The 27,000-nt window shown below is 41.8% G+C and overlaps 1 protein-coding gene across 1 annotated transcript in view; it reads left to right on the top strand.

Annotated features, from left to right (window-relative positions):
• Positions 1-11,546: 11,546 nt before the first annotated feature.
• TET2 (tet methylcytosine dioxygenase 2) overlaps positions 11,547-27,000 on the top strand; it is an 87,619-nt gene continuing 72,165 nt past the window's right edge. The window contains exon 1 of the mRNA XM_006119316.5: positions 11,547-11,909. The gene's annotated coding sequence lies outside the window, so the exon portion shown is untranslated. The remainder of the gene's footprint in view (positions 11,910-27,000) is intronic.

Here is a 27,000-nt window from a genome sequence, read left to right as displayed (position 1 = left end):
AAATGAACCCTTAATCTTTTGTGGCTCGGTGTGGGGTTTGTACAGCCCATCACAATGGGCTAACAGTCATGAATGTCCTACCGAAGTTCATATTCAAAACCCAAATACCACAGATCTCCCGCTTCAATGCTCCCTGCTTTGCGTGTATAGCCACATCTGTTTTTTTGTTTGTTCTCTGTGGCCGTATAAACATGTAATGTATTATTTATTTTGCAAAGGCAGCAGAGTGGAGTACAAAAAGTAAAGATAGCATCCTGAATCAAACACTCAAGCCTCCTCAAGACTTCATCTGTATATCTAATAAAGGAAGAAACCACACCCACATGACCATCATTTAAAAAAAAGCAGACAATGGCTGCTAATAACGAGATCCCTGAAAAACAGTGCTGAGTTTAAAGAAAGTAGAAGCACCCATCCTTAAAAATACAGCAACCTCCTCTCCTGGCAAACACACACGTGCTACATTCAGGTAAGACCAGTATGTCAGTCTGGCTTCACAGTGCATATGAGTCTGCTAGTTGATAATGTAAAATTGGAAAAATGATGCATTTAAGCCATGATGCATTTGCCCACAAAAGATTATGCTCCAAAAAACCTGTTAGTCTATAAAGTGCCACAGGACTCCTCGTCACTTTTGCAGGAAGGGAAGAGACATGGTAAAAGTGGCACTAAAGGAAGATGATCTTGGATGTAGTGTTTTGACCTATAGGCGACACTCTTAAGAGTGTGAATAAAGTTGGTTACCTGCTCATTTTCCCCAAGCGCCTGCTTCTGCACCCACACATCCATCAGTAAAAAATCTCCAGATGTGAAAAATCATGGGCAACTTTGAAAAAAATCTAAAAATAATGCAATTCATGATGAACACAATGAACTGATCCAAGCCGTAGTCACATAGTAAGTTTCTCTCAAAGAACCCTACAGACAAAAGGCTACTTATACCCAATATACATCAAGGAGCTGGACTTATGTCAGATCTGGCCTATCCACGTGACAATTGCACTAGTTACATTGTGGGACACTAATTGCATACATCCTGTAGAAAGTTCCTTTAGAAGATCTGGAATTGTCAGTGATTGTGAAGTTACCACTAACTTTTTATCCTCTAAGAGCTCCACCTTTCTTTCATTAACTGCTTGCTCCCTGTTCTGACAGCAAACATCCTGGCAAGATTCCAGAAGGTTTTAGTTCCATAAAATGTAGATTCCAGAAAATGAAGATTCCAGAAAATGTAGTTCTCAGAAAGTATGGAAGGTTCCACGAGATTCTACAAAGGTCCAGAACATTCTAGAAGGTTAATGAAAAATGATTCCACATACCAAACATTTGAAACATTTTCCTTTAAACGTTCTATTTTACCTTTTGTCACTAACAACAAATGCAGGGCTCAGAGGAGCGGGGCTGAAGCCAGAGCTGAAGTGCTCTGCTTCCTGACAGAGCAGTAAAGAGAAGAGCAGCAGACTAGGAGATGAGCAGCAGGTGGAGAGGAGCAGAATAGGCTGCCATGTTATTTCATCTCCCACTGCCTAGGGGAGTGCAGGGAGGATGGCCCCTGCTGCCACCCTGCACCAGGCTCTCCCCAAGTAATCCCCCAGGCTTCCCTGGGCTCTGTGGCTAATATCCATAGGACAGTAGCAGTGGTCAATGCAGGGTATCCTAAAGCACAGGGTCTGGGGCAGCCACCCCAAACTATCCTATGTAAGGGAAGGCTTTTTGCCTGGGTTACTCACCCCTAAATTAGGCCTTGAGCATGGGTATATCACCTTCAGCTGCAGTGCAGAAAAAAGACAGAGATGAAGGGAGTGTGCAAATATGAAGTCCTGCTGATTTATATTTGCAAATTTTCTAGATACTTGTGAATAAAATGAGTAGGTGACACATTTCAAGGCTGGAAGTGATTTCCATCATATACAGGATTTAAAGTTTGGTTCAACAGCTCTCAGCACCTCTACTATACAAATTATTCCAGCGCTCCTGTTACGTAAGATAGTCCTTAGTATGTTCTGGTTAATTTACTTCTTCCCCACTTCTCAAATGCTTTATTATTCTAAGTAACACATTAATAGACTCATGACCACAACTATGGTCACAGTCTGTTTTAAGGATGCTAAGGAGTGGGATTTGGCTAATTGTGTGGTCGGTACAATTTGTATCGCCTGCACAATTAATTGGTAAGCAGAGGTGCTCTGCAGAGCCTCCCAGAGCAAGCGCGAGCCAGGACTTAGCCCACGGGGGTCTTACTAAATTTAAAAGGAAAAGCAGTAGCGTGGGTGGCTCCTGGAGCAATCTGGGACTGAGCAGTCCCGGCTCACGCTGGGTCCCAGACCACTGCTCCTCTGCCTTCCCTCCCTCTCCACGTCCCCCGCACCGAAGAGATGGTGCTAGGGAGGATCCAGCTTTTAGGCCAGCTCCCCCCAGCACCAGCTCCTGCTTGCCCTTACCCTTGCTGCCACTCATACAGAGGCTGATCAGGTAGTCAACTACTCGAGTAGTCACTTACATCCCTAGTCTGAGTAAAGGCGTAAATACAATGAACAAAATTCTGCTTTGACATAAATCCTGTGTAACTCCACCAGAGTCAAAGGGATTTGCACTGAAGTTTAAGAGGGGCAGAATTTGGTCTTCCATACTTCATACAGTTAAAATAAGCCATATTTTACATTAACATAGCGAACAGGGAGGCAAAGAATTCACTTCATATAACTCTTATCTCTTTCCACGTAATTGACAAACAGATCCACTAGGACCCATTGTATTTGTCATCAGGCAGCCCCACCTGAAGTATCTTCCTGAAGCAGTCCACTGCTACCTCAGTTTCCCCTTTGTGATAACCCCCACATTTTACACTGACTCTCTTGCTTGAATAATATCCCTCCTGGGAGCCACTTTATTACCAAGCTAAACATACACAAATCAGCCCATGACAAGAGTCCTAAAACATAGTCCCTGTTACCTCCAAGGCATGTAATCATTAAACCCCCACTCTTCCCAACAGGAAACACCCCAAACCTTTCTTCTCAGAGTGCATTCCCACCATCTTCCCTCCAGTGTCTTTTCTGAGCCCCTAGTCTCCTTGTCCATCCCCTTCCATCCTTTTGCCAGGAGAGCTACCCCAGGCTTTCCATCTTTACCAAGGGAGCATCCCTCACTCCCAGCAGGCCTGGCACAGTTCCTCAGGATTGAGCTCTCCACATGTAGAGATGTCTGTAGGTAAAACCCTGATTTACTCTGAGGCTTTCAGTTCTCTCCAAACCTTGAATCGAGTTTTCAAGCTCAGAGCCCCTGGTCTCTGGCAGATCATACCTGCCCCTGACTGAACCAATCCACTAGGACTCTGTTTGCCTAGATCTCTCCAAGATCCTATATAGCGTCACCCTCTTAACTGGACAAAAGGGAGCATCTATCCTGGGCACTGGATCTAACTCATTTACTGGATCTAACTCAACCTCCCTGTGGCTGCATTCCTTCAACGAAAGCCTGGTTTGCTCACTTGAAGCTTTGGAAGTGCTTGGGGAATTTTGGACTATGACTGTCAGTTTGGATCTCTGTCAAACTGTTTGGACATCCTTCACAAGCATTGCCATTCATAAAATGATAGAAGTGAGGAAGACACTGAGGGCTGGATCAGAGATTTAGAAATAATACTGCCTAGCACTTATTAAAAACCTTTCACCAGTAAATCTCAAAGCAGGGCAGTAACATTACCCCCATTTCACTGATAGGAAAAAGGAGTCACAAAAAAGGAGAGGCGGTGCTGAGAAAGGAAGACAAGTGTCTCACAACCCTGTTTAGTGTGCTTTTCATTAGAGCACACTTATTCATCTAATTTGTCCTATGATTATTTCAGTTGTATAGGCAAATGTCATAATTAGACATGCAAAAGGCCAATGAATACTTCTAACTGATCTTTTGTGCATGCAGTTTCCAGCTATAACGACGGTAATAGCATTTGTAAACTGCGCATACACACTCATAGTTGAGCATACAGTTTTGAAATGCTATCCTAATATTACTTGCCCAAGACCCCAGAATTATTCCACCCAGTGCCATAATAGGCCAAAGAACTTTGTAGCTCCTATTCTCATGCTCAGGCCATCAGACCACATTTTTGTGTTAAACCTCTTATTATCTAATTTATTGCAGCCCCAAATAAGCAAAAGACGTCCCTTACCACTACAACAGTGTATACAGAGACACCACTTTTTCTGCAAGGTTCTCAAGAAGCCACATGTTTAATCATTTGCATTTCTCACAACTGGCAAGGATCACTGTATTAGAATAAACAGATGGATCAAAAGACAGGCCTGAAGAAAGATAGAACAAACAACTTTTGAGCTAAGTAAATTTCAAGACCTACTAAAGTTGTGTGTCCTTTTTTAACAAATATATACCCTGTCTGAAAAATATTCATGACAATTTTTATAACCTCAGCCTAGAACTTCGTGCCCAAACTGTAAAAGTTTAATGAGGAGGGTGTGTTTTCTTTAAAAATAACTTTATCGAGACCTCCAGCATTCCTGCTGAGTTTAACATGCTCTTTAACTCTGCAGGCACTGCAGCCATTAGACAAAAGAAACAAGCAGTCTGGCATCCTTCACAACAACTACTGATGTACTGTACAAAGGTCACTTATCTCATAAATATGTGGCATGGGTTTTAGTCTCTTGTTTTTCAGAAATCAGCATTTGGAAGCTAGGAATGAATGCAAATACATTGTACCATGATTTTGATTTTGATTTTCAAAGTCTACCTGGATACCAATTGTGACTTTGTTTCCTTTTTCCTTCCTATCTATTTAGGTTTTCATAAAGCCAGCCATCACCATGACAGCTGAGCATTTTAATTGAAGCACTTTCCCCTTTTTATAAATGAAGATAGGTCCAGACACATGGGTCAGATTATCTGATTGTGTAAATCCATTGAAGTCCATGGAACTTCTCCAGGAGAGAATTTTGGCTCTATGTCCCTTCTATTAGGCTGCTAATAGAAGTCAGGAGATTTGCATTGTAAAGGAAGCTGCATTTGACAGCTGCATGTGTAATGGACAGCAGTATATTTGAAAGCCAAATGATAGCTGCTGCCTATCAAAAACGGGCACAGGGTCAGCCAGGAGGCCTCCAGATTAAGGTAGTTTAGAGCAACAGATTTGAGTAGAGGATACTGTTGTGAAGTGCTGATCCTGGCTTTATCAAGCTTGTGAGGAACTGGACTGTAGCAGATTTATTATCTTTTACACACACACACACAAAATAAAATTTTAAAAAAGCAATTAATCACACCTTCGGGAGAAAGCATTTGAAGAATGCGCCCATTTACTGCAACTAACTTTAGCAATAGGTCATGTGTACCTTAACTTTTGCTTCTCTTTTGCCCTATCTTGCATTGACAGAAAAATGAGTCCAAATTTGTAATACAGAACTTGCTGTTTTCTTTGTAAACTTCAAGTTATCCATATTTGCAATTACTTGCTAGTGTGGAGGAAAAAGGGGGGGCGGTGTTCTTTTTTAAAATCAACAAATGTCATAGTGGAAGCACGGGAGGGGAGAATTGGAAAGAAAGGCACCAGACTTGTTTCTAAACTGGGTGCAAGCCAGGGAAGATTTCAGGCCGACAAGAACCACCTGTTGCAATAGAGAAGGACACAGAGGGAGGTGGAGGAGAGATTTCCAAGATGAAATAAAAAAAAGAGGTGACCTTAAGGATCACTTTACCAAACACAGTGTGAATACCAAAGAACAATGCAGATAGACCTGCCTAAAGAAGAGCTCTGTGTAAGCTCAAATGCTTGTCTCTCTTAATGGACAGAAGACGGCACAACCAACGATATTACCTCACCCACCTTACTTCTCTAATTTAAACATGTAAATCTTAGACAAACTGCAGAGATACGAAAGATCTAGGCCTACAACCTCAGCTAGCATAAAATCATCTTAGCTCCATTGAATTCAATGAAGTGACACCAGTGTTCACCAGCTAGCCTGTAGTCGGATAGATAGTTCTCTTCTTTATCTCATTAGCCTCATAAAGATAACAGGAAGGAAAAGACCTCTAGTGTTTTATTAAATATGTAGAATTTAAACAGCTTGAAATACTGGTGAAAGCATGGTAGATGCTAGGCCTCCAGCAATAGGACAAAAACTGATGGCAAACAAAATGAAACACTTATCTTCAGATAAACTAGTTTGCACAGAGCCTCATTTTAATATCACTAACATCAGTTTAAACTGTGTGAAACTTGACTGAAGTTAATTATCTCATGCCACTATAAAACCAGTGTGAGGGGAGAATTTGAAAACAAAAAGATCTCACTGCTCAGAAAAATTTATTTTCATACTGCACAGAACTAAGAATTTTACCATATTTTTGGCTGGTTCTGTTTTTTTTTTAACCTTACAAAATAGAAATGACTTATTGTGCTAGCATTGTTTAAAAATACATTTCAATAGGATTATTATCTTCTTAGTGCTTAGAAGCCCATCATGCACCATGATTCCATTGTGCTAGGCGCTATAAAAATACAATACAAAAATGGTGACACATGAGACCAGGTTCCTCCTCATTATTAAGAAGAAATCTTTCTTCATTATTCTTTTCTTTTTTTTTTTTAAGAGAAACATTTCACTAAATAGATTTTCACATTGCAGAAATGTTTTTTTTTTTAAATCCATCAAAGTACCAAGCAATGAGCTTATTTCTAGGGCTGGCTTTCAATAGATTGCAGTCAGGTAGCTGCTCTGCTACCTATGAAACCCTGACCACGAATCAGGTTGTCTATGAATGATTTAGCACCAGGTTCCCTAGGAACATCCCCAGATACCCACAGAGAAAAATTAAGCTTCCACCCTCCATCTCCCTTCTTCCTGTGTCTCTCGCACCCGGGTGGTCCTGCTAACCAGCTTCTCTCCTGTCCTCCCAGCACTTCCGGAGCACCACAAATACCTACCCCTTTATGGTATATGAACACTCAGGTCATGACTACAAGCACAAATACAGGTTGAACCTCTCTAAGCCAGCACCCTTGGACCCGGAACGGAGCCAAACCAGAGAATTTCCCAAACCACAGGAAGTCAATATTGTCTGGCAGCATTACCAACACTTCCACTGCTTACTGGGCTCTGAGAAGACATTAAGGGTACATCTACACTGCCTTCTCTTGCACAAGAAAATATGCAAATGAGGCAAAACAGTGACTATAGCCGTGCCTCATTTGCATACTTAAAGAGCTGCCATTTTTGCGCAAGAGCCGTTCTTCCTGAAAAAAAGTGGCAGAACAGCTCTTGCACAAGACGGGGCTTTTGCGCAAAATTGCAGCTCATTAAGCATGAAAATGAGGCACAGCGATATTCACTGCTTTGCCTCATTTGCATATTTTCTTGTGCAAGAGACAGCAACGTAGATGTAGCCCAAGAGTTAAATTTGAACTAAATAACAGCACAGAACACTGGGAGTCAGAACTGGTGGCTGTAAACAAAATTTAGGGGATTGTGGAGAAACTTGCCCACACCCATGATAAGTGGACATCCAGCTAACTAAAATCATGCCAGACGATGCATGTTGCTGGGACCACAGACGGCTGGACTAGAGATGTTCAACCTGCATAAGTAACTATACTCACATGAAGTCCAAGTTCTGTTTTGTGGCATGAGCTCACTGGAATTACTCATCTGATAAGTAAGGATTGCATGCCTATGTGTTTGTGGGATTGAGTCCTGAAGTAATCAGTGACTTACTCCTTTATAAAAATCCTCAAGGGCCAAATTCCATTTTTAATTACTCCTATAGAAGCCCATTGATGTAAGTGGGATTGCACAAGTGCAAACAAAAGCAGAATTTGGCTCCAAGACTCAAGCAATCAACACATATGGAATCATTTCCTCTAGCAGAGAAAAATAAAGTTATCATTTCAGAATGCTACAGTCACTCTGGTTCACAAAGAAAGCAACCAAAGCCACTTGAGTTACAGATTTTAGAGATGCGTGAAAGTGACTGTTTATCTAGCCAATGTTGCCGGATGTCTCATTTTCTGTTTCTTAATCATCTCCAGATCCATTGCTTCAGCACAAGGGCTGAAATGCTGAGAACACAGGATATTTAGTTGAAGAGGCAAGGTGCCATATTAGCCATTATTATTTATTATTATTATTATGGTCACATCATGTGTAAGGAGAAAGTCAGAGGAAGAAGTTAAAGTTCTGTTTTGTGGAAGGTGACTGTCATGCTCTTTCTGCAACTCACATGGCCAGAGTAAACAGGAGGTGGGCATGGGTTAGTGGGGGAGGACGGGTGGAAATGATGACTCAATGACTTTTAAAGGTTATTAAAACCAAGCACACTGCCCACGTTTGTGACCAATTGGTTCTTGAAGAGAACTGAAGGCAGAAATTTTGGGGAGGGATGTCTTGCTGAGATGAAGATGGCAGCTACAATTCCAATAAAAGAACATTCTTCTGTGGCATGCAACATGCCTTTTCTGAGTGCCAGAAGGGAGCTGATACAAGACTTTCTCTGTGGTTGTTGCCACAGTATAGCTGAAGTGTAGCAGAGAAAGCAAAACATTAAATAACACCATCACTGAAAAAATGATGAGGTGAATTATCCAGGCCCTTCTCTTTTTGGACTCCATAACCTTAGAGCAGCCCTTGTAACTGTTTATCCACTTTTCAACCCCCAAAATATTGCCAGGCTTTGTGTGAGCCGCTTCAGTGGGAATGTACAGTGCCAGAGCAAGCCAGGAGGTGTAGCACGGTAGCAGCACCCTTGGCACAGACAAGCCAGTTCACGTATAAGTTGAGTCCACACTGGGAGCTGGAGAGTAGCAGCACTGCTGCTTCACTACCTATAGAAGACCCCTCTCCCAGCCTAAAGGAAGGAGCGACTGAACCTGGGGCAGGAGTGAGGTTATAGGGCCATAAGCAGAGAACCAGAGTGAAACATCAGAGAACTCCAGACAGCACCAGTGCTCTGGCACCCTGGGTCTAGCCTGGCTATCCAAGTCCAGCTCCATAGGTCAGCTCTGAATACTTTTGGCCACGACTGCACTGGATCTCCACCAGGATTTTGAGTCTCTCCTGGAGGAGCACCAGCACACTTTGGCTATGTCTACACTGCACCCCTTTTCCGGAAAGGGATGCAGATTAGACACATGCAGATTAGACACATCGGAATAGCAAAATCCGTGTGGGATTTAAATATCCCCCGCGGCATTTGCCTTAACATGGCTGCCGCTTTTTTCCGGCTTGGGGATAAGCCGAAGAAAAGCGCCAGTCTAGACGTGATTCTCCGGAAAATAAGCCCTTTTCCGGAGGATCTCTTATTCCTACTTTGAAGTCTAGACCACAGTTTTACTTTCGAAATAGCACTTTTTCAAAAGAGCGCCATAACGTGATTTTATGCAAATGAAGTGCGGGAAATTCTAATCCTGGCTTAATTTGCAATTTTGATAATTTACATCCCTCTGTCGAAACAGGGATATAATCTAGACACAGCCAGGGTGTCTACACACAAAGCGCACATCAAAATAGTGCTTAACTATTTCTCAATAGCGCGTCCACACTGATTGGATGCTAACTCGCACATAAGGCCATCTGGAACCAGTTCAGGCAGGGCATCAGGTCAGCAGTTACTTCCTGGAACTGCTGCCTGAGGTTATCTGAGACGAGAGCTTAAAGGGACCCTCCTGTACAGCTGTTTCTTGGGTTCTTTTCCTGCTTGCTTGCCTACCTTTCTGAGATAAAGCAAAGCATTTTCACTGCATGTTTTAGTTGCCCTGTTTTTGGACATCACAGCATTCCCAGCTAAGGAGCCAGAGCCCCCTCTGGGTATGCAGTGGCCCCTGACTGTCATGATGCAGTTTCTGCAGTAGTTTCCACAGGCTGCCCTCTAGGCCCTGCAGGAACACGGCCCTCAGCTATTTGAGGAGCCCCTCAACCTCTGTCTGGGAATGCAGCTCTTCCAGCTTCACCCCCGCTTCTGGCAGCTGGACACCAGTTCCAACTGGTGGGACCGACTCGTTATGGAGCAGTGGGACAACCAGCAGAGGCTCCAGAATTTCTGCATGAGGAAAGAGACCTTTCTAGAACTGTGTGCCTGGCTCATCCCTGCCCTCATGCAACAGGGCACCCAGATGTGACCTGTCAACCCCCTGGAGAAGCGGGTTGCCATCACTATTTGGAAGCTCGCCATGCTGAGCAGTTACCATCCATCAGGAACCAGTTTGGCATGGGGAACTCGACCATTGAGGCCCTCGTCATGCAGGTATGGCATTCTTGGGCTCCAGTCCTGTGGGATGGTGAAGTTCTCGTGAAATGAGGTGTACCGGTAGTTCGGAATAGGCACCCTAGTCCGAACTACCTAGTTCGAGCCCCGTGTAGCCGCGCTGCACGGGGTTCGAAGCAGCGGGGATTTAAAAATGGCGGCTCCCCGCTTATGCAAATGAAGCCCGGGAAATTCAAATCCCGGGCTTCATTTGCAAGTGCGGTATGCCTACATTACCCCGCTAGTTCGAACTAGCGGGGTAGTGTAGACATACCCCCAGTGACACTCTCCCCTGACCCTCCCCAGTAGAGGCCTGTGCCTTGCCCCTCTCTGCCCACCCTCCACCCCCACACCGAGACGATTTTAAAAAGCTGTTTGTTTTTTAAAAAAGAACTCTTTGGTTATTTATTTGCAGTAGAAGTAACTGGGGAGGGTCTGAGGAAAGAACCTGGAAGAGGTTAGAGGAGGGGAGAAGAGGAGGAGGGGGGATGAGAACCTTGGAGTGGGGAGGAGAGGCTCAGGGCTGGGGCTCAGAGTGGCACCTGGCTCTGGTGGTTCCTCCGCCTCGTGTGCTGGGACCTCGGTGACCATAGGAGGTGTGGGGCGGGGAGGCTAGGAAGAGAAGCAAGAGGCGGGACTAGAGTAGGGTCAGGCATGGGAGGAGGGGCAGAACCACGACCTGGGACGGGGACACGAGCAGCAGCAGGAACGGGAGCTCACTCGGGGTGGGCGAGAAGAGCCGGCATGGTCACACACAAGTTGCGTCCCTGCTGCAGCAACTCTGTCCAGGTCTCTCTGCGCCACTACGTGTTCTCCCAGACCTTCTGGATCGGTGTCTCATGCACGGCCCGGGGTATGGAGGTGTGGTCTCACATCAGTTCCTCCTGCATTCTCTGGCGCCTGCGGCTCCCCCCGGCCCCGATGGGCATCTGCCTCGGGTGGTGTTGCCTGCCCCCCTCTCACAGCTGGTCCAACTGAGGGGAATAAAAAGAGATGGTCAGCCATCCCTGGTGACACTGTCCCTGAAGCCTTGCCCTCATCTGTGAGCCGAGACCGACAGTTCTCAAGTCAGATGAAGGTGACAGGGGTTCCAAATAAGGCGTGTAGAGAGAGGTACAATCAGTAGCACGGGGCAGAGGCGTCAGTTCCTCTGGCTACATGGGTTGGAAAGGGACTATGTCAATGATCGGGAGAATCCACAACAAAAACCACCCATACACACAGGCACAAGGCTAATCATCCAGGCCCTTCTCTTTTTGGACTCCACTCCATAGCTTTAGGGCAGCCCTGTCCTCTAACTGCTCATCCATTGTACAGCCCCCAAAATATTGCCAGGCTTTGTGTGGGAAGCCTCAGTAGGGATTTATAGCACCCGAGCAAGCCAGGAGGTGTAGTGCTGCAGCAGCACCCACGGTGCGGTCGAGCCAGTTCACATGCGAGTCACGCCTGCTGCCAGGAGCCGGAGAACAGCGACACTGGGGCTTCACCAAGTGATGAGTACAGACGTCAAAGGGGCCTTATGAATATTGATGTGGAGGCTCAGGTTGCTTTCGTAAAGGAGCAGAAGGAAGCAAGATGGCTGCCCTTTAGGATTTGTTAGCAAGGGGAGCAGGCTGCATTTGCTGGATTGCTGCAAGGCTGAGGGACATAAAGAGGTCAGAGCGGTTATCTTAATGCCATGAAAACTCTCCCTTTCCTACAGTGGGGCTTTACTAGTGTGCTGCTGGGGGCTGGGGCGCCGGGATCCATAGCCTGATCTACAAGTAGAAAGAGGGGAATGAAATTTTTTCTGAAGCTTCTCCAACATGGCTGACAAATATAGTTTTTAAAAAATGTTTAAAAACTACAGGGCTGGTAGCTTTCCTCTGCTGAGTTACGCTGCTGTTCTGTTCCCAAACTTTGATTTTCGGCTCCTCTGAGAACCTCGGGCTGGCCGGGTTTTTTGTTTTAATGCAGGGAAGTGTTCATAATTTTAAAAAAGACTTCATGATTATCCTTATTATCAGTTGTTGCTGTTGGTGTTATTGTCCCACTTCTCTCCCCCCCCCCCTTTCAGTGGGTTTCCTTCTTTTCCTGCACCTTGTCTGTCACTGAATTTTATTGTGTTCTTTAAAGAGCCCCAGGAGGTGTTTCAAAGCTATAGTGGATTCCTGTTTTCTTTTTCCACTTCAGGAGGATTTTTCTGATTGAGTGTGAGAGTGGATGGGATTTTCTGCCTCTAACTTCCATTTATTGTTGTTTTATTTAATGTAAAAGGAGTGGCTGGTGTTATGCGGGAAAATGGGGGTGGGGGGGAGAGAAGAGAGAGGAATAGTTTCTTCGGACAAAAAGAAAACTCTTTCTGATAAAGACAGATCCAATGCCTTCAGTCTGGGCATTCTGGCTAGTTTGGGAGAATATCTGTAAGAGAATGTGTATGTGGAAAGTCTGTTTTCTGGCTTTGTGCTTCTCATGAATCAGCTTTCATTTGGTTTGAGGGTGAGTGACAGGCAGACACAAAGGCAGGCGCAGTCAAAGGGGGAGAAGGTGTGGGGGGAGAAGAGAATTGTGGAGTATGAGGACTACAAGGTCAGGGGCACTGAAAGAAATAAAACCCAATCCAAAGGGAAAAACAGAGAAATGGAGAAGAGATTTGTAGCAAGGCCTTTTTTCTTTGCCATCTGCAACACACTTTGTCAGCCTTGTTAAATCCCATGATCTGGGCCATTTACACAATGTGACTAAGAAAAATGCTTTATAATGCACATTAGTTAAAAAAATGCCTTTAAGCAAGGTACCTATGGTCTGATAGGGAAAAAAATCCAGAACATGATTTTTCAGACCTGACATCACTGTATCTTGATGTTGTGTTTTCATTAGCATCAAACCATTCCTCCAGCAACCAGCAGTCGTTTTCATACTCTTGGTGAAAAGGAGGCTTTTTGCTTGCTCTTTGATTCTTGGAAATTCAGCTAGCCCTTGTTCTGCTTAGCAGTTTTCCTTTTTTCAAAGGGTGAAGTGGGGGAGAAAAGTGATGAGTGTAATAGGCTTCCACTGACATGTTTCAGCCAAAGGTCTCATCATGAGATTTTTTTTTCCATGATGGAGAGTATGCAGATGAACACTGTGATAGCACTACATGATAAGCAACTGAGAAAAGGAACAGTGAATAGCAGTGTGGTTGTGTAATTTATTTTAAAACCAGAAATTTAGGAATTTCAGGGATGAAGAGTCATTTTCCTAAATAAAAGCAGGTGAGTGGGTGTTGTTTACTAGCTAATGAGGTCATTATATTTGCATTTTAATGGCAGGTTGACATACTGCAGTGGAAGGGAGAACATGTATATTCATTTGTGTATTTGCATGTATATTCTATGATGACACTTGCATTGGAGGCTGTGAATTGCAAAATAGGGCATGTTTGTAAAAGAAATTCAACAGCGGGGTGTTAATGGTCAAGAGTCATGAATACGTTTCAATTAGAAAGTGATGTGGATGATCAAAAGGTGAAGAAACCCACAGGACAAAGTATACATAGCCCCTTTAAATTACAGCCCCAAAACTGTTTGTTGAACATTTCACTTGTAAATCATTCTTCTGCTTATCTTTGAGGAGTTAGGCAAATTTGTTTTAAACAGTGAGTGTCCATCACGTGAGCTGCTTTTGCAGATTAAAAGGACACTATACTCTAGTCTCCAGAAGATAAGCACAGTCATTGACATAAAACAAGGAGGAGTCCTATGGCTCCTTAAAGACTAACAAACTAATTAGGGCACAAGTTTTCATGGGCACGAAAGTTTATCACCTAATACATGTGTTAGTCTTTAAGGTGCCACATGACTCCTCATTTCTGCCGAAACACACTAACACGGCTACTTCCTTGAAACTTGTCACAGTCATTGGCCAATCCTTATGGCTACTTGCAATTATAGTTTGATTTTTAAATGAGTATGGCCTCATCTTTCACAGCACTTAAACAACACATTCCGCCCAAGGAATGAACAAAAGAGACAATCCATTTGGTTGTGTGTACACTGCTATTTGTAAATCATGTTGCATGTACAAACATCAAATATCAAAAAGAAATACTTCCTTTCAGCTCTTCATTTCTCAGACCTGTTATATTTTAATGTGCTTGTTACTCTCTTTGAAAACTTTCTATCATTGTGGATTGTTTCTCTTCACTTCTATGTTACTAAAGTATCTAATTTTGAAAAGGATTACAAAAAGTAAACATTAATATCCATAGAGTCTTGATAAATCTGAATTGAGGCAGTTGGATTTATTCCTACTCCCTCAAGTGAATAAAGCTTTTTCCATTATATTATGTGGCCCATTATATTCTGATTACATGCGTACATTACCTATAGGTACTGTTTATGTATCTCATCATTTTTGCTACTGTTAGCTCTGTTATTTCCCTGTAGAAGAAGTAAAAGATAACAATTAGGAGCCAAATAGTTCTCCAATGGGTAATACATGGATTCTCTTCCTTCTGTGCATAGGAAATACTACGTAAAGCCAAAAAAAAAAGAAAAAAACCCTGTCAGAAAAGCCCACACAAATAAATTAAATCCAGCAACTAAGCCGGGGGAAATGTAGTGGTCCATTTGTTGAATTAGTTCTCTATTTTTCATTCTTCATTGCATGTGAAAATCTTTCAGTGGAAAACAATTTTGTTTGGAGAAGAGTTCCTCATAATTATCTCAGTGATTCCAAGGACCTCGGATATTAGTTGTGTGTACTGCCCATATCAGAACCTTTCACACACTGAACTAATTATTAATAAATATAGGGGTGGGAGGGAAGGGAGGCATTTTAGTTACTTAGATTCATAAATCTACCACATTGTTGTTAATAGTAAGACTTTTGCACTAGGACTCTGGCAAGGTATTGGTTGCTGGCCAACAGCCAGCGGAGCTGGTATTGTTTTGATATAGTGCGCATGGTCCTAGACTTTGGCATGTCAACATAGTTTAAAGAACAAGGAACGTGAGTCTGACGAGGCATTGTTATGACGGACAGATTTCCAAGGTTTCTCGTTGTCATTGGTACTATGTTAGGCAACAGAAATCGGTGGCCATAAGTATCTGGTTTCACTGTGACAACTTAAGACACTTTCAGAATTATTCTCTTACCCCCAGAACAGGAATTTTCAGCTGCCACAATTAGAAGAGGCCATTTTCACTTAATCTGTGCAGTTGTCACATGGTGTTCTGCAGCTTCTTCTTGAACTTCTTGGACTTACTTCCCTTGATGATCATATATAAATATTACTAACATCTAAAGGGCCCTTTCTGGGAGCTATGGGGAATGTTTCAGGTTTGATTTATTCTAAATTACTTTTGTTTATTAGATGATCACTCTACAGCCATTTAGAGTACCTACGTAGTCACTTTAAATACATTGTTCAGCTAAATGTGAAGTGATTTTTTATTAAAGCATCTATTTTTCAAGCTGAAACTTTGAATGAGCTCAAATTCTGGCTTATCAAACTAACCCTCTTCCGCAATCATTTGACTGCCACACAGTAGCTCCAAGTGTGGTAGTAGCAGCAGCAAAGCCAGCAGCAGCGAAACTTCCTGCAAGCCAGCTTTACAATTGGAACCGTAAAGTGATTGATTAAAATTGCCAAGTTTACTTGCAAGTTGGTGGTTATCTTGGAAACTGTTTTGGAGAACACAACCACAAGTGATTTTTGCCAAATAATATATAGTATTTACATAGTCCAACTCTCCGATTTGTTGTTAAGGCGCTTTGCCAGCAGTGAGTGTTGTGACATCATTTAGAATGGCTATGTGCTTTATCCACCGATTCTGAAATGGAGTGAGATGTACTATGATTCAAAAGGGGTGGTGAAATAAAAGACTATGGTCTGAAAAAGAGATAAAGCATAAGACTGCATCATGGCAGGAAGCCAAATAGAAATGATGTGCACCAATCATTTTCAGCATTATTCTGATCCTGTATGGTATATTACAGCAAACACCACCTATCCATTTAACTTGCTCCTGGAAGAAATGTCTTTTTATATAGTGAATGAGTTTGGTGAGAACTAAACAAACTATCAGGACTTGATTTAGAATGTTTTTCAGATGAGTAAGTGCATATTTAATTTTCCTAGTATACTGCAGACACAAAGAAGCGGAACTAGAAAGTACAATAAATAAATGGGATGGGGGAAGAGTTTGGACATGAGAAAGATGACTGAGTTAAGTCAATTACCATAGTCTCAGGGAAATGTTCAACGCATATGGACATCTGAGGTCAGGTAACAGAGCTGTGGACTTGAAATATCAACTGGGCTAATCCCAAAGGTAATCAATGATCCACAGACTTGAAATAAAAGGTTGTTCAGTTTCAAAAGACTGGACATATGTTTTGTGGTGTGAGGGTAAGCAAATGAAGGTGAGAAGAGGAAATAAAAGTTTCTTACAGTTTTGATTTGTTTCAAGGCCTTCCAAATGAACTGAACTCAGTTTTTCAAGGTGGATGAGGTGCTTAATTTGGCCAACATTTTTTAAAAACTGCATTGACTTAGAAGAAGAAGAAGAAAGCTTAATCAATCACTTATAAATAAGACTTTTTGACTTTAAACCCTTAAAATATACTTACTTCTGGTGCTTTAAAGCAGGAGTGGTGAACCTCTTTTGGGTCGGGGGGCCACTTGACCGTCAAAAAATTCAGTCAGGGGCCTCACACAAGTGAGAAGCAAGGGGCCTGGAGCACCAGCATAGGCTCCCCAATGCTGGAGGGGGGACCCTGGAATCATGCTAGGGCCTTAGTTTCCCCACCCTTTCTTTAAAACTGGGTGTTCTTAAGCAACATCTAGGTTTGTGACTTTCAAAGTCTGGCACATACTTCTTTCCATGCATCTTCCAAACACTTATCAATCCAAGCAGACTTCAGGGCCTTTTTGAAAAGTTTTCTGGGGGAGATGAGGTGGATTCTAAGCTAAAGATTCAGATGCTATGTTGTGGCAGTGGTTGGAATGGCCACCAAGGCAAGGCCCAATCCTCCCTGCCTTCCCTAATGTGATAGTCTTTACACATGGAAGAAGTCTCAGTAAAGTCCAGATACAAGTAATGATTTGTAGGACTGGGCCTACAGGTTGATCTGATATATAAACAAAATCATTTCAGTGCCATTGTCCTTTGCAATGAAACAGGCCTGTCATATGCTCAGGTTTAGCAGAAAATTAAGCACTTTAAACAGTATTTCAAAGCTTTCAGAAGTGTATTAGTTTGTGCTTTAGGAAGGTATCACCATATACTGCTACCACAGCAGTGTAATGTATAGGTGTATTTGCTTCATAAACCTTGCTGAAGAGCAAAGAGTTGAGTAAAACTTCTATGATGAGACAAGTTAATGCTTTCCCAGTGCTCCACTGCAATGTCTTACACTTCCACTTACTGAAAAATCTTTCTGGATTTTTACTCTCCAAAGCATACTTTGCACATTAGGACCATGAGAACAGCACTTGGGTGTTGGGTGAGAGCGCCTCAGAGATGCCTAGTTAAAAGTGAGAGCTAGGGAGGCAAAGTTTACAAAAAGCCTACTGTGTATGGGAAGAGTAAAAAAGGAGTGGTGCAGTGAGTGCATTAGATAACAGCAAGTGGATTTTAAGAAGCTCAATAAGACATTTTTCAACACATGCAGGTCAGCCATCTTACAGCTTTTTGAATAACAAGGTTGATGTAATCTAATTGTAAGGAGAAGTGTTTTTCTTGTACAATACCACTGCCAATCTTGCATCAGTTTCTAAAGCCAGCATGAGCCCTTGAAAACTTGTGCTTCACCAGAGAAACATCCTAGAGGAATCTTCAAGTTTAAACATGAATTTTTCATGGGCATGTAAGAGTGGATAATTACCTCAACATGGTCTATGTATTCTTTACTGTGCACATGAAACATTTCTTGAGATTAAAATAATTTGTCTGTTTATAATGCTGCATCACTCAAAGTTCCATCAGTCTTACACATTTTTGGCATGCGATACGATAAGTAGAATAATATCGGACACTGTTTTTGCTTCATTGTCATAACACTGATGCCCCAGCTTATCAGGTGAGTACACAAAGGTCAGGTTGATGACTCTCCATGCGGTTGTGTGCACATGCTTCTAGTGTTTACAAACACTATCCCAGAATGCCTAGAAACTGCCCAGGCACGGTCAGTGACTGCTGACCAGGAGCGTCCTTGTGCCTCACAGGGAAATAGTAAATAGTCTGGTAGCACTTGAAAGACTAACAAAACATGTAGATGGTATCATGAGATTTCGTGGGCACAGCCCACTTCTTCAGATGATTGTGAATTCTGGAATCTGCGGGGGGCGAAGGGTGCAATAAGTTTTTGTTTTTGTTACAGTGGAGACTGCCAAATAATGCTTCCCTCTTCCCCTTGTCCTGATTGCATTCTGGCTATGCAAGCACACTTGCTTGAGTTTTACTGATATTTAGATTCAGTGGGAGTTAAAGAAATGTTGTAAAGGTGTTAGATTTGAAGCTACTTTTTTTTCCCTTTCTTCCTCTTCCCCCACAGTATATAGTTTGTTATAGTTTGTTATAGTTTCTTCCTTAATTTGGAATGACTCATTGCTTCTGAATAGTGTAACTATCCCATCTTCACAGAACAGAAATTAAATCCTCAGTGATACAAACTTTAAATAAAATCAAATTTTTGGAAGGAGTTATTACTTAATGAGACATGTTGACATACACAGAAGCGTTTCTGTTGCGAAAGCGAATACCACTGTAAGCAAGTTTCAGTTCTCAGTAAAGCATAAGAGGTTCTGTAGACATCTCCCTGTTTGCTCAATCAACAGAACAATGCTTTCAATCTATTTAACAGGAGGTGGTAATTATTTTGTTGGTTTGCCAGGACGGTTACCAGCAGAGCAGATGAAAATAAATCTCTTGGAAGTACCCAAATTGACAATATAGTTTGTACGCTTATATACCAATATAGACAAACACCTGTCAGGAATGGTCTAGAAAATGTTTAGTCCTGCCAGGAGTACAGGGGACTTAATTAGATGGCCTCCCAACATCCCTTACAGTCCTTCAATTCTATACTTCACTATAAGTTGCCAAACAGGTTATGGAAGAGTAGAGAGAGGCTTTTGAGCTACACAATGCATATTGTTAACCATTTTTGGCTGAGGTTCCTAAAGTATTATTCATCATGAAAACATTAGTTTTGCTTCAAGCAAAATTTTAGTCTTTAGTGTCTGATAAAATTCTAAAGCCTAACAACCACTTTCCACAGGCAAGTACTCAGGGAGTGGGGAGTGGCAATGCATATCATGCTTTGGGAAATGAATCCAGGATACATGGTTCTTTTCTTGCAGACAGGAAAGCAATTGATGCTTGAACCTACAAGCAGCAGGATCCTTCTGCACACTTTGATTTCATCCAGATGGGTCTGAGTAATGCCGTCATAAAACAGACTATGTATCATAATCCATGTGCAGTGTTATGTGCATTTCTGCTATTTAGTGGCATGTCATCATTTGTTTCAGGTTGCTTCCATCTTGCATTAATTTAATTACAGTGGTTGTGTTTTACCATTACATACTGATTGGTTCTTTTTGATCTATCACTTCATTTCCTTGGCTCAGTTGTCTGTAAAGCATCCAACTTCTGGTTCTAGTTCATCCAGACTCTTCACAATGAGCAAAGAGGGGCCTGACTTGTTTTCTTTTTGGAGTCTTTCTTTAGCCAAGATTAGCTCTACAGCAGCTGAGTAGAAAAGTAAAGAAGGCAGAAGTAAAGATTATGGAGGAGGGCAGATGTTAGAAATCGGCTCTTCTGTTATTGCCTTTGTATTCCTTGTCTTGGGCCACCAGTGCAGAGGGAAGCAAGAGAGTACTCAGTAGTAATATTGGGCCTAATCTTGGTATTAAATGGCATTGCCCTGGACTTTAAGGCCTAATCCAGTTCCATTATTACTGGTGTTCTTTCTCTAGTTAGCTCTAGAGGTAACAATGGTTCCTGGATCATACCCCACTTTCTTGCTTCTGCTAATTTTTTTTTAATCTTTTGTTTAATCTGTGTGTTCTTTCAGTACCCTTTCATTTTTGTTTGAAGTCTCATACTTTGAAGTTATACAATTTTTATACTTGCCAAAGCACACAAAGCACTTTCAGCTGTTATGTAAGCAAAAAGAAAAGAATGGCTGCATATTTCTTCTTGTGCAAAAACTGCCTTACTTCCCTTTGCGTGGCAATACTACTGTGAAGAAAATGTTCTCTTGCTGCACTAAAACCAGAAGTTACTCCCCACACCCTGAAAAAAGGTTGAAGGATTGTGACAGCCTGTAAATTTAAAATACATGCAGAATTTAAAGCCTACACTTCCACTCTTAAAAGGGAACCTGCAAAAGATAAAAATAAATTGTACTTTGCCTTTTTCTTGGTCCTTTTTAGTACAGGTTGATCCTCTCTAGTCTGGCACCCTTGGGACCTGGATTGGTGTCAAGCAAGAGAATTAGTCTACCAGCACTACCACCACTTCCACTGGTTACTGGGCTCTTAAAAGACATTTAGAGGTAAATTAGAGCTAAACAGCAGCCCAGAACACAGAGCCAGGACTAGTGGCTGTAACTTTATGGAACCATTGGAAACTTGACCACACGCTGATAAGTGGACATCCAGCTAACTAAAATCTTACTGGAGCACCAAGGGCTGGCCTAGAAAGGTTCAACCTGTATATTCCTTCAATTAGCCAAGTTTGTGTTTTGTTTTCCTTGCTTTTTTAAAAGAGTCAGCAGAAATTCAGATCTTGTCTGTCCAGAAATGACACATCAACAAAACTCAAGAGAATGAAAATTGAGCAATTGAGAGGGAAAGGATTTATAAAGTAGACCGTTTTTAACACCTATTTAACTTGTATGACTTAGACATTTTGGGGAAAGGAAGTCTTTGTTAAATGTTCAGCACTCTGCTCTGCCATAAGTTAATGTGTGCAAGCACACACTGCATTTGCTCTGAGATACCCAGGAGGTTATCCACCAAAATCAGGAAAAATCTGACTTGCATTTTCTCCTCTTTAGGAATATCAATGAGAGTGAACAAAATAAAACCCTTTGTAGACCACCATAAACCCCCCAAAAAAGTTAAAAGTTGTGCCCTTTTTATTTGCATATCATCTTTGTTATACTAACGGGGCTTTTGGAGAGGGGGAGGAGACGAAAGAAGAGGAACAAATCAGCAGCAGCACCTAACAATGTCCATATATTGGAAAGGGACCTTTCAGCTTAATTACACTTCTTTCTGAATCTTGTGTGCTGACAGTTGCTTATGAATCACACCTGAGAACTGTAACCGAAAGAGATTAGGGGGGAAAGTGCATTTTTGCATTTGACAGCACGCTATGGCAGTTCTGCTGTCTCCTCTGTATAGTCAGGAGCTGATCCTGCAAATTACTCTGTGCTAGCAAACCATGTGGCTTGCACAGAAAGAACCCCATTGACTTCAGAGGGGCTCCATGGGGACAAAAGGGCCTGTGCACACAGAGCAGCTTAGAGAACTGAGGCATTATTTAGTCTTGAGCAGTGAGGGCAGGGTGGGAGAAAAAATGTTACTTTGTTTTTTGGCTAAAAAGGGGGGAAATATATCTATTGAACCATTAAAAATGGGCAGAAGGACTCAGGGGCAAGAGTAGCAACTGAAATTATTTGTAATACTTTTTTTAAATTGACTCAATTTAAAGTTAATGGTTTCTCTTTAAAAATAAACCCTGCAGCCAATGGGGATTGGAAAGAAACCTTCCCTGTGGAAAGGTTGGTCTATGACTACCTACAGCAATTGTTTTTGGTACAGAATACTAAACAGTCAGACACAAAATAGTGGACTAGATAGATCGCTGATCTAATCTGGTAGAGGCAGTCCACTTGCTGTTAAATATTAGTAGACTGGATAGTGAATGACTATTTATCATTTGTATAGCACCTTGGGCTCCAAGCAAGGATTAAGTATCAGAGGGGTAGCCGTGTTAGTCTGAATCTGCAAAAGCGGCGAGGAGTCCTGTGGCACCTTATAGACTAACTGAAGTGTAGGAGCATAAGCTTTCGTGGGCAAAGACCCACTTTGTCTTTGCCCACGAAAGCTTATGCTCCTACACTTCAGTTAGTCTATAAGAAGCAAGGATTAGAATCTCCTTGTGACCAGAGCCTTGCAATCATAAAATAAGGCTGTCCCTGTTAATACAACAAGGTAGATTGTCTAAAAGTAAGAGGTGGCAGTGAAAAACTGTAAGAGTTGCAGTGGTTTGCTCTCAGAACCCAACAGAAGCATTGCAACAGAAGAAAACTCAGACAATCTCTTCCTGGAAATGTTTCAAAACATGAAGTAAAATTACTTGAGGTTTGTAATACAGGAGGCCTAGAAATCCCAACCAAACATAACAAAAGAAACCTTCTGCCTTAAAATGCTGGTATTGTGAATAGACAAGACAGACAAAAGATGAGCGGAAGGGCTACAATTTATACGCAGCAGTTGGGAACCAAGGTACAGATATGTTAAGGAGCTGATTTAAAGCCCATGGAAGCCAATGGGTGTCTTTCCATTCACGTCAGTAGTCTTTGGATCAAATATTAAATGGCTTACCCAGGTACACACAGGAAGCTGGTAGCAGAGGTAGAACTGAATTGAGTCCCAGTGCCTTAATCTTTCCTGCCCAGGCAGACTGTAACAGATAACTGTCTGTTCTTGTAGAGATAACAGATGTAGCAATTTTAGGAAATGGAAACTAGAAGCAGAAACAAATGGCTTTTCACTTATTTCCAAGGCAAATTTTTATTAGCTCTTTCTGTCCATGAATGAGCTTTGGTGAACGTGTTTTGTGGTTTTACACTGGCACCACTCTGAAACAAAATGACGCAGCAGGTTGTACATACTGTTTTTCATTTAGAGAAGGAGCTGCCAGTGACTATTACTTGGATGGCAAAAGAACTACAATAACCCCTTTGGGTGATATGGGGATAATAGACTGGGGGTGGGATAGGAAAGGAAACTATTGTAATTTCACTGCCAGTGCCAGTGCTTCTGCACACCTCTAACAAAAAGAAAGCTCTCACAATGAGCTATTTTGAGTTAAAAATAGCATGTTGTGTCAGCTAATTGCAGTGTAGGGAGAGAGATGTATAGTGTCAGCTCAATGAGCAAGGTACTCCGATAGTTCTCATTAACCTTTAATGCCCTAAATCCTCCCATCAAGATGACAACATCTTCCACAGTCTGCAAACTGTTCCCATGAATTTGCTCAAAGGTATCATGTGAATGCCATTATGACTTGGCTTATCAATTTTAAGTCCAAGTGGAGCTCATGAGCCCTCTCACAAATGTGATACTTAGCAGTTAAGCTCATCAAAAAAGCAAGCTCCATTTGTTGTCAAAAATGTTCCCTGTTGCAAGAGGTAGCATACACAGATCTGGTTAGGAGTGAGAGGAGGGGTCTGTAATGTAATCCTAAAAGCTCTAATGGCCTTTAAATGTCATCTGTTATTTCTGAAATCTGAATCACCCAGGGTAAATTTCTCTCTTCTTCATTCCACTTGTCTTTCACATTGATACTTGGCTCTTTCTTTAGTTTTTATTTGGAAATATCCCTGCTCTCTGTAATCTTGGCTAATCTAATCTGTAAACATGATTTTGCAGTACATTTTCCAAGAGACCATACGCGGAATTATGGTGTATTATAATTAATCTTGAAATGTGTTCCAAAGCCAAGTAAAAATGTATTCGTTTAAACAATTTTCATATAGAGAATAAGTTTCATACAGCTATTGCTACAAATGCTGCCCATGGCAATGATCATGAGCATATAAAGGGTTTCCTTGCCGTATTTAAGGATCCAGCTCTGCTGTCAATACTTTTAGAAAGAGAGAATGAGAGAAATATACTTAGACTTTTCTCTCCCTTGTTTCCACTCCATTTCTTCTCAGGAAGAGTTTTCAGATCCAGCGAGACTCAAGCCACCACGTGGGTTGTGCGCACATGGCTTCACTGTTTACAAGCATGGTCCCAGAATTCCCAGGGGCTGTCAGGAGGGTGCAATATTTCAAGCGTCAGCTGTGTTAGCGGAGATTCCCAAAATCCATATTTCCAGTCCAGGTTTCCAATTACTGATAGCCACCATTGCCAATTACAGGGCTGACTGGACATGGTATTTCATCAACAAATTCCGGTTTAATCTCTCTTTTGTTACGATTAAGCGATATTCAGCACTAGGGCTTAGAATGAGGTCATCTATGGTGAACCAAAAATAGAAGCTTTACGGCTTGATAAAGAACTGGGACTGGATGATGCTAGTTGGACTTACCTACGATAGCGAGTAAAATTTCTTTGATGTTTGCCAAAAAGGCTACTTGGAATTCCAGTAACATTTACATTTGGCAAGATTTCAAAGCCATTCTCAAGCCAATGGATAGTTTTTCTCACTTCCATTTAGTTAGCAAACTGGGGAGCATTTGCTATTCAGGTTCGAGTGATGAGCCTCAGCAAAATGCAAACAGTTTGGAGCCGCTAATATTTGATGCTAACATTTGACGCCACGGTCTCTTTATTGCTCCGGAGAAGTGCCATCCTCTCAGTTTATTTTAGCAGGCCATTGGAATATAGCACACAAGAGGTTTAAATAGCTGTGTGTCACTGGATTAAATTGCCTCCTGTAGCCTAGGCAGAAAAACAAAGCACTCTTATTCCCAGTCACTCGGCTAAAAATTGTATTGACTTTTTGCAGTCCTCCTTAGGAGTTCATAGTTCAAGGACTCATTTATCTACTGTACCTTGCATTAAGATAACAAGATACAACAACTCAGGAAAACAAACAAAAAAAATGCTTTTTGGTACTTCCCCCCCTTATTTTGGTTTGGGGCATGATTTATTTATCTTTCTTCCTTCCCCTCCCCTCCACAGAAGCTTAAATGGCTTGAGAAGTGCAAACTCAGCAGGGATTGGTAACAGTTTAACTCTTTGTCCTATTCTCAGTTCTCATAGCAAAGGTCAACAGCAAATGAGATTCACAGCTGCACTTGAAACAGAGTCACTATAGATGGGGAGGGACACTGCTTATTTCTCTCCCTACCCGCCCCCCCCCCCTTTTCCTGCTGTATTCGCTGGAACGGCTAGAGCACATGGTAAGGGCCCAAGTAAATTTATTCGGGTGGCTGTAATTGCTTATCTCGTATTAAGAGGAAATGAAAGACTTGTGACTTTTATTTGTACTGGCCATATCTATAGCTTCTTGCAACTTCTGCTGATAAACAGAAATAATTTAGAGGCTACTTCCTCAAACGCCTAAATTGTGGTCATAATTTCAACAGCAGGGAGCCAGCAATATGCTACAGTCTTGGTATCTGTTATCTGTGTCCGAAGTGGAGTTGGAAACTGACTGTGTGTCCTTTCAAAACCTTGAATGTTGAAGGATTTGGAGTAATGTACAAGGGAGAGGGGCGGTGTTTTTTTTGTTTTGTTTTTCCCCCAAAGGATTGTATTCCAGGGACCCACATATTCAAAGTTTTGTTGTCTTTCTGGTAGCTGATATAAGCATTTCTTAGGTTTTAAAGGTATAATGTAATACCCAGCACTGCTCATTTGTTTACATCTGAGGAGGGGCCTGCCATGATATAATCAAATGTAATATACATTCACATATGCTATATGCATGCAAAACATTCCTTTTTCCCCTTCAACTAACCTCCTGCTTTGTATCACACAGCTGCAACGGGGGTACACTGAAGAGAGAATTAAAGAGAGTTAGTTGGCTTAGTTACACTAGTACTGGCGCCAGGGTTTACCTCTCAAGTAGGAGTTCCAGGTCATTCTGATGACTCGCCACGTGGCCGCGCGCACATGTTACAGTGTTTACAAACATGATCCCAGAATTCGTAAGGTCTGTTATGAAACAGCCAGCCAGTGCCGTATCTCGCAAGCTACGGTGACCTGCATTGTGAGTGTTGTAGAGAATATTGAGACTCTTGTAGAAAACACAAACTGGAGAACACGTTGGGCATTCAAGCAGATAATTTTACTTCTGTGTCGTTTGGAAATGTCCCTGTCATGAGAAGAGAATTTTCCACAGTCAATTTAAAATAGCAGTACCTAGTACCGAGTGACTAAGTGTTTTAGCAATGCAGGGATAAAAATGATTGTGTTCTTAAGCCTTGTAATTTTGTTTCTTAACTGAACTAAGAAATTATTTTTAAAGAGACACAAAGCAATATAAAGCTTCTGCCACAGTCTCCCAGTTTCTTTTTATTCCTTATTAAAACATTTCCTTAGGTATTTTGTGCATGTTCTGTAGAAAACATCCCGCTTTAATATTCAATTGTAGAAAGGTGAAAAGTCTCCTTTTTCTGAATAACATACCAAGATCTGCAGAATAGGACACTGCTTAAAGACTCAATTGTAAGTTCACCAAGAAATCTTTGGAAAAGGAGACTGTACAGTCACGTTGCCCCAGGAACTAAACTTGACTCATATTTAATTTACCACATGCTCCATATTCCAAGAAAGTTCACTGATATTTGGGTACATTAAATATGTCAAAGTTAACTTTTAAAAAAACCTTTAATTTCCATTAAGACAATAGTCTTTCTAGAAATTAGCAGTTCACTAGAAAACATCAGTAAATTAACTTTTGACAGATTTTCACTGATAGAGTGGAGGAGCTAGCAAAAAAAACATGTAACATTTGGGAGAGGTTATTTTGTATCTTGAAAAGAGAAACATAAATGTGACTGGTTGCCAGAGACAAACAGGCCTTT

The sequence above is a fragment of the Pelodiscus sinensis genome, chromosome 4 (assembly GCF_052426305.1).
Source record: "Pelodiscus sinensis isolate ZL-2025 chromosome 4, ASM5242630v1, whole genome shotgun sequence".
Classification (NCBI taxonomy): domain Eukaryota; kingdom Metazoa; phylum Chordata; order Testudines; family Trionychidae; genus Pelodiscus; species Pelodiscus sinensis.
This window is presented reverse-complemented; position numbering and strand designations above follow the sequence as displayed.